Source organism: Uranotaenia lowii, chromosome 3 (assembly GCF_029784155.1).
Source record: "Uranotaenia lowii strain MFRU-FL chromosome 3, ASM2978415v1, whole genome shotgun sequence".
Classification (NCBI taxonomy): domain Eukaryota; kingdom Metazoa; phylum Arthropoda; class Insecta; order Diptera; family Culicidae; genus Uranotaenia; species Uranotaenia lowii.
Window position 1 is genome coordinate 126197015 of NC_073693.1, and position 10141 is coordinate 126207155.

A 10141-nucleotide genomic window follows, 5' to 3' on the forward strand; every position below is an offset into this window, starting at 1 on the left:
TTTTGGTGATTTTCATGTCAAACATACGCTTAAAAATGAAAAATAAATCAAACATAGAAGAAAATCGCATATGGCAACATTCTGCATAGCATTTGTCCACAATTGAATCCAAATGACTGCGTAATATTTTTTTTTCGCATTACAAACTGCACATAAAATTATGATCTTCGGAAAAAATCTAAAATGAACCTACCTTGCTAGTGCATCTGCCATCTTCGGATTGATTTTCAAAACACACTTCATTAGGGAAAAATCACTAAAAATTACCGTTGGTTACAGCAAAACATGGCAAAAAATATAAAATTATTACTTACTCCAAACAACGTACATTTTCTATCTAGAATTGAAGAAAATATAAACATTTTTTCGCCTAATCTTGGCATGCAATTCCACAAATGGAAATATGCATGTATGTGTGAAAACGACATCAGCAGGCAGTCGCACTGAGTAAAATCGGGCTATAAACAGTATTGGGAATTCTAGTATTTTTGCACTACTAGAAAATCCAATACTTTTTATAAGTCAGCGCAAAATTTTGCGCATATAGTTTGGCGTCCCGATAAATTTTATAGGAATTTCCAATGAAAGTTATTCAATCGTTATTTGATAAAAATGATTATTCTAGACAATGAAATGAAAGTTATCCGTTCTTCTATCGAATTTAAATTGATTTGTTAGGAAAAATGAAACATCTGGGCTTGTATAGCATTATATTTTATTAATCACTGAATCTACAAGTCGACCGTATTTTTACTAATAGACAGTATGTATAGTGGTGTCCATCTGATTTGTATGATGTCACCATATCACCGCAGGCCTTTTGGAAGTGTTTTTTCGCCTCTTCCGCAGGCGGGGGGAACTTGTTCGTTTGCGGCGTCAATACTCTTGTTCACGCTCACTTCCAGAAATAAGAATATCTAGACATCGTTACGGATAACAACTCTTCACTGAATTCCGGCAGTTCGAGAACCAGATGTATGCTTTCAGAATGTGATTTTTACCTAAAAAGAAAAAAAAACTCGGAATGAAAATATGAAAACGCAGGGGCAAAGTTGGTGCTACCTCCAAGGCCCTCATGACTGGAATCTGGGCCACGGATGCAATTCTGAATTCTAAAGATGCTGACTAATTAGTTGCTGTTTCCAACGCTGACTCCTCTGGTTCCGCCGTGATAAAAACAAATGTTCCACTTCGTCGTTTCAGAAGATTTTCAGGGATTATTTTTTATTCTGGCTGTTATATTAAAAGGTTGATCGTCCTTTTTCTAAAATAAAAAAAAGTTCTTAGTTAATCAAAGCTTAACTTATCCTGTCACTATTTTACCAGGGCAGTGGGCTGTTGCATATGTTCACTCATGGGTTGGACAGATTAGATCATAATGAAAACACTAGAACCAACATCAACTCCACTGTTCCATTGTGACCCGCCTGAGCCACTTCCGCCGCCTGGTGCGCTTCCGTTTTGGGAGAAAAAATGCTGATTCCGAGGCCGCGGCTGCTGCTGAGCTGGTTCACTTCTTGTGGTGAAGATGAAAAGGTAGATGCTGCTGCGTTGATGGTCTCTTCCATCGGAAAGCAGGTAGTGCTGCGATGGAACGCTTCCGGCGGATGTCCGATGTTATGCTGCTGTTGTCTCTGGTGGTGATGATGGCGTAGGCGGTATGATCGGTGGTGGCTGCATGGTGTCTGGATGTATCCGTCGCTGAGGAACTAGCAGACTGATGGTGTTTTCTTCCGCCAGAGTGATTTTTACTGCTGCTGTTGTTGATAAACTGCATGGTGCTGGTTGTTCTGTACCGGTGTTCATCCTGTTTGTAGATTCTGCTCAGGTGTTTGTCCGGCCAGATGGTGGAGTTTTCCCTTGTATCTGACGTACTTTGTTGAGCTGTACGGAGAGTAGAAAAAAATTTAAAATTTTCATTTAACAAAAAGTTTTCTTTACTTACCTTCATCGCTTGTGTTAGGTGCTTTTATTTTTCATTTGTTTTATGGCCATTTATTGGTTTCCTGACCAAAGTAAATAGTTTTCTTCCGGAATCGTACGGGTCCACATATGTCTCTTGTTTTTTTTTTCTACGACAGCAGCAGCCTAGACACACTACACTCAGATGTGCGATATTGAAGCTGGGCCTCGAATATCTGGACAAATACTCAGGATCTAAATCCATCACAGCTGTTGCTGATGTTAGACACAAATTTGTGCTTTCCAAGCAGGCTGACAAGTGTGAGCCTGTTAGTAAGGAACTTACAAATCGATCGAGCCGGTGCGAATTGTTAGTAAATTTATTAGGTATGCAAAATATAAAATCTATTTATAAATAAACATGTGAAAATTAATAGATTTTCTAATATATTTGATTAGGATTACTAGGCTCATCATATTCATTAGATTTTCCTATACTTTTTAGTATGTTTTTCATCAACAAAATACACTTGTAGAATTTATTGGATTTTCCAATAACTTGTACTGGATAAATCATTACTTTGTATTTGAGCAATTGACTTTTAAAATTATTGAAATGACCTAGTAAATTTTATTTCCCGATTTGGTTCAGTGCGGCAGCCGGCGGCCGTTCGTCGACCGACGGTGCACAGTGGTCTGGATATTGAAAACCGGTCGAAAGTAAAATGAATGATTGAAATAACTTAAAAATATCATGAATGTATTTTGGACTATAATCAATTTATTTATCTCTCAATCCGACTCAAGCGTATTTGGGATCTTAGTTGGAATTATAATACTACAATTTGCGCTGCTCTTATAAAGTTAATTTTGAGAACTTTTCTTCTCAATAAAATTTACTTCTCAATAAATTAATTTACCGTTTCCGGATCCGAATTGATATCTTGAATCTTCTTGAATCTAAATTCAACATTTGGAAATAAGGTTTAACGTATGAAGATGAACATTTGCTGCATATGTGTCGCTTTGAAAGGAATTGTTATAAAGTTAAAATTATGACACTCTAAATATTATGTTTATCTAAAAAAATAATTGCACTGCAATGTTGAAATACTATGTTGTAACGAGCTTGAATTTGTATTATTTTCAATTTCACGTGAAAACAAAAATAATATTTTGACCAAGTTTGTTTTACATTATAGATCACTGTGCATCAGCAGGAGGTGATGACGTTTGTTCTCTGTAGGAATGGAATATGCGAAGGAAGCGCTGCCTAGTTCGGGTAATGATTTTGCATGAGTGCGAGTGGGATGCAGCCCTTATTTCACCCAGCTTTTGAATTTGCTGTTCGCTTCCATTGCCTATAGTTCAAAAACGATCGAGTGAGATGCAATCTATTTCTATCAAGCTGGCTGGAGCAAAAGTTTGTCTTGTTCTGCTATCTGAGTTTACGCATACAATTGCTAGAAAATTCCTAAGGGCGTCATTTCAAACATTTATGATTCAAATAATCGTTCGCTTTCTTTAGTTTATGCTTTAGATTGCTTCTTGCCTCGGTCATAATGATTTTCAAAATGTCGATCCTCCGTTTAAGGGAGTGGAATGAAAACGGAATATGAACATTTACTATCTTATGTTAACCTGTTAACTTCAATGGAAACAGATCTATCGTGATTGCATGTTGAAAATTGAGCGAACGATTTGTTTGCTTCATTAATAAACATATTTATGTTAACCAGTGCAATAATTTGGAACCATTTTGTTTTAAATTATCATTCTGATAATAGAAATTTCTAACAAACAAAAACTGAAATAAACAATTGAAACTTTTTTACGTTAGATTATGATTCTACATGCAAATATCAATTCTAAAAGTTGATTGACATTTCGTACTTCCGACTTTTTGAAAACAATACAGAACATTCCTTCCGGGATAGTTTCAATGAATTCGTGGGGGCTGTTGTTGTATGAGTGAGGCAAGTTTTTTCTAGAGACGGCCAATTTAAGGACCGCATAAAGGGCCAAAATTCGGCGCGGGGGCTAAAATAAGGAGCAATTCAATCAATAGTTTGATCAGGTTTATCTCAAATTATAAACCCCTTTCAAGCAAGGACATATTTTCACTGTCTTTCAGGCTACTAAGCAATCATATTTGTCGAATGACTTTTGAAGGTACACATTACAGGAAGACTACAATCTTGGGAAAACTAATCAACCATGCCTTAGGGGCCAAGATTGGGGACATTTACCTAGTCATTTTTGCTTCAGAATCAAGGAAACTCAAACATTTTTCAATCTGATTAATCCAATGCTTGCAAGACTGTCTAGACATGTCCGGACATTGGATACGTCCGGTCCAACCCGGTTGCCCAGATTTCGTTAAAAAAAATCCAGATTAAGCCCGGTTTCACTCACTTTATTTGCAAAATTATATGTTTTGATAAACAAAAAAATCAAGACGTTTATTTTCCTGATTTTTGTTTAGTAGTTCCTGCGTTTGGCAAAATTTGAGTAGAAAGTTTTTAAATCAAATGCCGGATATTGTCAGGTTTCTAGATAAAATAGCCTAAATGGCAAAATTTTAACATTTTACAAATGTTTTGGTAACGATGAAATATTCGATTGGAAAATCTTCTCTTCATATTTATGGCAACATAACGAGAAGTTCTTATTTGAACTTTATATGCTTAGGCAAACTTGATTTAATCGATTTTTTTTATGAAATTTTTCAGAATGTATTCAGTTAGTTTAGGAACGGAATGCCATCAATTTTTTTTTTTTTCAAAATAATTTAATAATTCAACTGGGTAATTTGGATATGTTATAAAGTATCATCTGTTTAGATGCCTCAAAATTAAATGGAATTAGGAATATAAATAAGCTTAACTTTGTAAAACTGAAACTCATAATTAGATCCAACACCCAGAATCAGAGGTCAGAAACAGGTATTTTATTCTATAACATTTTCGAATACAAGAAGCTTGGAAAATAAAAACTTTTTTTCAACAGAAATTTGAACCAAGATCCAATACAAATAAAGACAATTTTGAACAAGATATTAGAAGCTAAGAAATAAGAGCAAAATGAAAATTTTATAATATTTACTCATAAACATTGGTTACAGTCAATTGTTAAAAATGTATCGTTTTTGGGATTGAAATTAAAATCACAACAAAAATCAAACTATTTGATAAACGTTAAAAAAAATTAATCACATATTCCTTAAGCCTGAATTAAGGTCTCTAAAATTTTTACAGAATATAAAAACGCGTTCCTTGATTTTAATAGTGAATTAAAGTATGAAAAATGAATTACCGTAAAACGGGGTAATATTGATCATCGGGGTAAATTTGACCAACATTAAACTTTTCCACATTATCATCAATAACTCAGTTTATAGTTTGAATTTTTGAAAACTGTTTTCTACGTTTTAAAGCCTATGAATTGAGTATCAAATAGACAAAATTAGGTTTGTAATTGAAATTTTTTTCTGTAATTAAAAACTCTAATTTCAAAATCTTAAAATATCTATTTTTCCAAGGCTCGCAAACAAACAGCTCTTTTGATGAAACCAAAAAGCATTTAGAAGCAAACGGGTTGTTTAATGTGAAAGAAAAACTTTTTTTCTTTGTATATGAACAGTTATAGTGCTATTCTTATAGTTATTTTATGATAAATTTTTGATATTTAAAAAATAAGGACATTTTCCAAGAGTAAGCCTGTATTGAATAAATGGATAGGAACCCTATCAATGCTTTAACTTTGAAGAGAAAATTAAAATGGAAATAGTGGGGGGCTTAGGGGGAAAGCGTTAAGGTAAATTTTCATTTTTATTTTGAAGCTTAAACTATTTACCAAGCATTATAATTTTTGCCCCTAAATGTAAGCAGCATCACAATTCTTTTTTCTTTTATAAATATTTTCAAAATATATCGTTAAAAATCATGGTAAAATTGATAAACTTGCATATGTAAATATTGTGAAGGTGTTTTGTATCCTTTATGATCAAGAAAACTTGTTTAAACCGTCAGAATAGAGACTGATCAATGTTACCTCAAAGTTTCAAATTCTGAACAGAGACGAAAACGATTTTTTAATCAAATTTAGAGTCGTCTAATAAATTTCTGCATTCATGTTTCACGTTCATAGGAGTCCAGTACTGGTTTAAAAAATATAAAACATGCCACATTCCCATTAACAGAAAAAAATATTCGAAATATATTGAAAAAATTGATCAATATTACCCCGGATTACGGTACTTTGAATTGAGAATTTTCAATGCCTTTTTATAGAAAAGCCCTTTGATTTGAAGTTGCTGTGAATCAGAATTCGATGAATATTTTCGAGATTCTAATTTCATTTGACCAGAACTTAAGCAATCATATTTTGATAAATATTATGAAAAGGTCATATAATTCAGAGTAGATTATCAAATGTATTTCAAGAAACAGATATCGAAAAACAGAATGTTATTTGAAATTTGTTAAAAAAAAATCAAACATACAAAAATCGTGATATTTCAAACCATTAGAAGTGTTGTTTGGAAACAATGCAAATAAAGATGTGCCATGTCTGCAAATTTGGTATACGGTGAAGAATTCTACTTACATGATTATGGCAAAAAGAACGTTTCTAGGTAAAATAAAATAGCGACACATTTCAGCAAAACAACATTCTTTGACGCACTTTTCTTGAGGTTAATCGAAAATGGACCTAACATCCTCTGTAAACAAAAAAATAAAGTAAAACGGTTGAAAATTCATTTTTAAATTTATCTCAGAAAATATTCATTTTCAGCTTTCGCTGGAAACCAAGAAATAAAAACTTATAAAACTCTTCGTAAATTTTTGCCCTTAGAGGAAGGCATCAGCAAAAAATTTCTGTGAATTTAAGAACATGTGTTGAAAAAGATGATTGCAGGAAATTTCATTAAACAAAAAAAACTGCGAAGCTAAAAACAACGCATTAATCAACGTTCAGTATGATAGAAGCTCAAGTGAACGTTTAAAGTGGTTTTAATTAGGCACTATTATTATTCGCCTTATTTGGGGAAGGAATAAAAATAGTTGTTTGAAGATTCATAGTAAAAATACTTACAACTTTTTTTAATTGAGTTCTGTTTTGCCGTCGTGATATGCTGAAGTGACGTATATGCCATTTTTATTTTTTGACAATAAGAGCGTTTTTCTCTTTTTCCCCATTGTTCACTTTCCCAGGACTTTTCATAACATGTCATCACATGTGAAACACTTTTATTGACGAAAACTTAAAATGTCATATACGTCACTTCGGCATATAACGACAGTGTTACGGTCCACTTAATATACATAATTGAACAGAAATATAACGAAAATGGACCGAAATCTGCTCCGATTTTCCCCATTATGCGGTACCAATCCAATTTTATGAAAATAAATATTGATTTAGCCTATACTTACATGACCATTATAAAATTTAAAGGCTCAACGAAATTTGCCGGGTAAGCTAGTAAGTAAATATAAAGATAAGTTTTTTTTCTGTTAACATGTTCCCAAAAAATAAAAACATACTGTCATAGTAGACTGAGTCGATTTGGGGTAAATTTAGAATTTCTCAAACCCTGGGGTCTAAAAAGTTTCGTCTTGGTCTAAAACTCATCCATGATTTTTTGTAGAATTTTTAAGTAACGTGTACATGAGTAAATTTGAACTTTTAGGTTTGTATGGGAAAATTGAATATTTTGTACTGAAAAATCAACATCATTTTTGTTTGTTCTGTGGAACCGAGCCAGCTGACAGTTTGTGTGCCAATTTATAAAGTTCTTAAAGGAAATTTTCCGCTGAACAGCTTTGTCGAAGACCGCAACTTCATATCTCATTAGACAAGAAAGTTATTAGCTGTTTAAGAGAGGTATGTCTTTTTACATTGATAAACAATAAATTCAACTGACATCACTGCTGGAGCCTCGCGAAGTATTGCAGGAAAAGCAGTCATGCAATACCTCGCCAGGCACCCTGCAGGGATGTCAATTGAATTAATTGTTTATCAATACGAAATCGACCCCAAATCGACTTAGTCTACTGTCATCCATCGTTATTTGGATTTTCAATCTTTTAAAACGTCGAATGAAAAACTATTACCACACTTGGTAAAACAGTCCGTATTTTCTCAGATATATCTTCATATTGTCTCAAATCATCATTCAAATTTTAAATATGTGTATATTATTCGGATGCGTGTGTTGTATTCAATAAACACATTTTTGATTCCGAGTTGTGCATTTTTTTAAGTTAACTTTTCATTTGACAGATTAAGGGTGATACGGTCAAAATTTGGTTAATATCAACTTGACGTATTTCTTTCAATTTTGCATTTAAAAAACCTGAACACCCCTCATTTTGAAGGTGTGTGCGTGTGTGTAGAATGTTGCTCCTATTTTGATTTTGTAAATCATTCTTCAGTAGTCAACGTCCAAGGAAGAAGAGCAGCGTGTCAAAATTTTGCTCGCGCATCGCGAAAATCCTAGCTACTCGCACGCAAAGCTGGCAAAATCGCTAAAAGTTGCCAAATCAACCGTTACAAATGTAATTAAAATGTTTGGGGAGCGTTTGTCGACAGTCAGGAAGTCTGAATCGGGGAGAAATCGAAAACCGGAAGCCGCTGAGACGACAAAGAGAGTTGCCGGTAGTTTCAAGCGAAACCCTAACCTCTCTCTCCGATATGCCGCAAATAAGCTGGGTGTATCGTCTACAACCGTGCATCGATCCAAAAAACGAGCCGGACTATTGACTTACAAGAAGGTAGTGACTCCAAATCGCGATGATAAACAAAATACGACGACTGTTAGACTGCGTGGTAATGGACGACGAAACCTACGTCAAAGCCGACTATAATCAGCCTCCGAGACAAGAGTTTATACGGCAAAAGAAAGGGAAAAGGTAGCAGATATTTTCAAGCACATGAAACTGCCAAAGTTTGCGAAGAAATATCTGGTTTGGCAAGCCATCTGTTTACCTGTGGCTTGAAAAGCAGCATTTTCATAGCTTCCGGGACTGTCAAACAAGAAATTTACGTGAAAGAGTGTTTGAATAAACATCTGCTGCCTTTCCTGAAAAAACAAGGTTGTTCCGTACTGTTTTGGCCATATTTGGCATCTTGCCATTCGCCGCCAACCACGTGCAGGTGGTTTCCAAGGACAAGAACCCTCCCAACACGCCAGAGCTCCGCCCAATTGAGAAATACTGGGCTTTTGTCAAGCGGAACCTAAAGAAGACCAAAAAAACTGCTAAGGACGAGCAGTAGTTCAAGGCAAACTGGCTTTCTGCGGCGAAGAAGGTGGACAAGGTGGCTGTACAAAATCTGATGGCATTTGGAAAATCGGAAGCCTAACTGAATATTTTTCCTGGATTTTATACTAATTAAACTTGAAAAATAAATTTCATTTGATTTTTCAAATAAACGATTTCACCGATTTACACGCGTTTTCCCTTGACCAAATTTTGACCGTATCACCCTTCATGGTGTGAAAATAAAAATCCAAAAATAATGAAACTCGCACCAATTGACGACAAATCTAGAATTATTTTTCATTATGCTGTTTGCTTTGAAAGTGTTTTACAAATCCACATAATATAAGGGCAATAGATTCACTCAAAAATATACTTTAAAGAGCTCAACACTATATTAACACTTTAACATTTGGTTAAAAAATAGCTTCAAACAAGATAGTTATGAACTTTAGCATAAATTTTGGTGTAATTTTTAAGTAAATTATAATAAATACATTTAATTAAATGTTTTTGAGTGTGAAAACATAAAAAAAACTGCTTATATCTATTCAGAACCAGATTTTTTTTCTAGAATTCTGATAACACGCTCACTATAGAGTGGCAAAAAGAAAGTGAGAGAGTAATCCAACAATGAATATTGTATTTTTTTACACTAAAAAAATGATTTTCTATCTATTTTATTTTTATTTACATATTATTCCGTCTTACGACATAACTTGACGAACACAATTCCTAAAATTCACTCGGTCCATGGCAACCGTTCTCCAATTCCTCGGGCACCCCACGTTCGCTAGATCACGCTCCACTTGGTCTAACCACCTCGCTCATTGCGCTTCCGCTCTTCTTGTTCCTACCGGATTCGTAGCGAACACCTGTTTTGCAGGACAGTCGTCCGGCATTCTCGCAACATGTCCCGCCCAGCGTATCCGGCCAGCCTTCACCACCTTCTGGATACTGGGTTCGCCGTAGAG

General features: G+C 34.4%; 1 long non-coding RNA gene across 1 annotated transcript; it reads right to left on the reverse strand.

The window, feature by feature from the left end:
* Positions 1 to 680: 680 nt before the first annotated feature.
* LOC129757917 (uncharacterized) lies at positions 681 to 1552 on the reverse strand. The gene is made up of 3 exons (XR_008739851.1): positions 1324 to 1552; positions 1063 to 1264; positions 681 to 1001 (listed from the first exon to the last, which is right to left on the reverse strand). It is a non-coding gene; the product is annotated as an uncharacterized LOC129757917 (long non-coding RNA).
* Positions 1553 to 10141: the final 8589 nt, after the last annotated feature.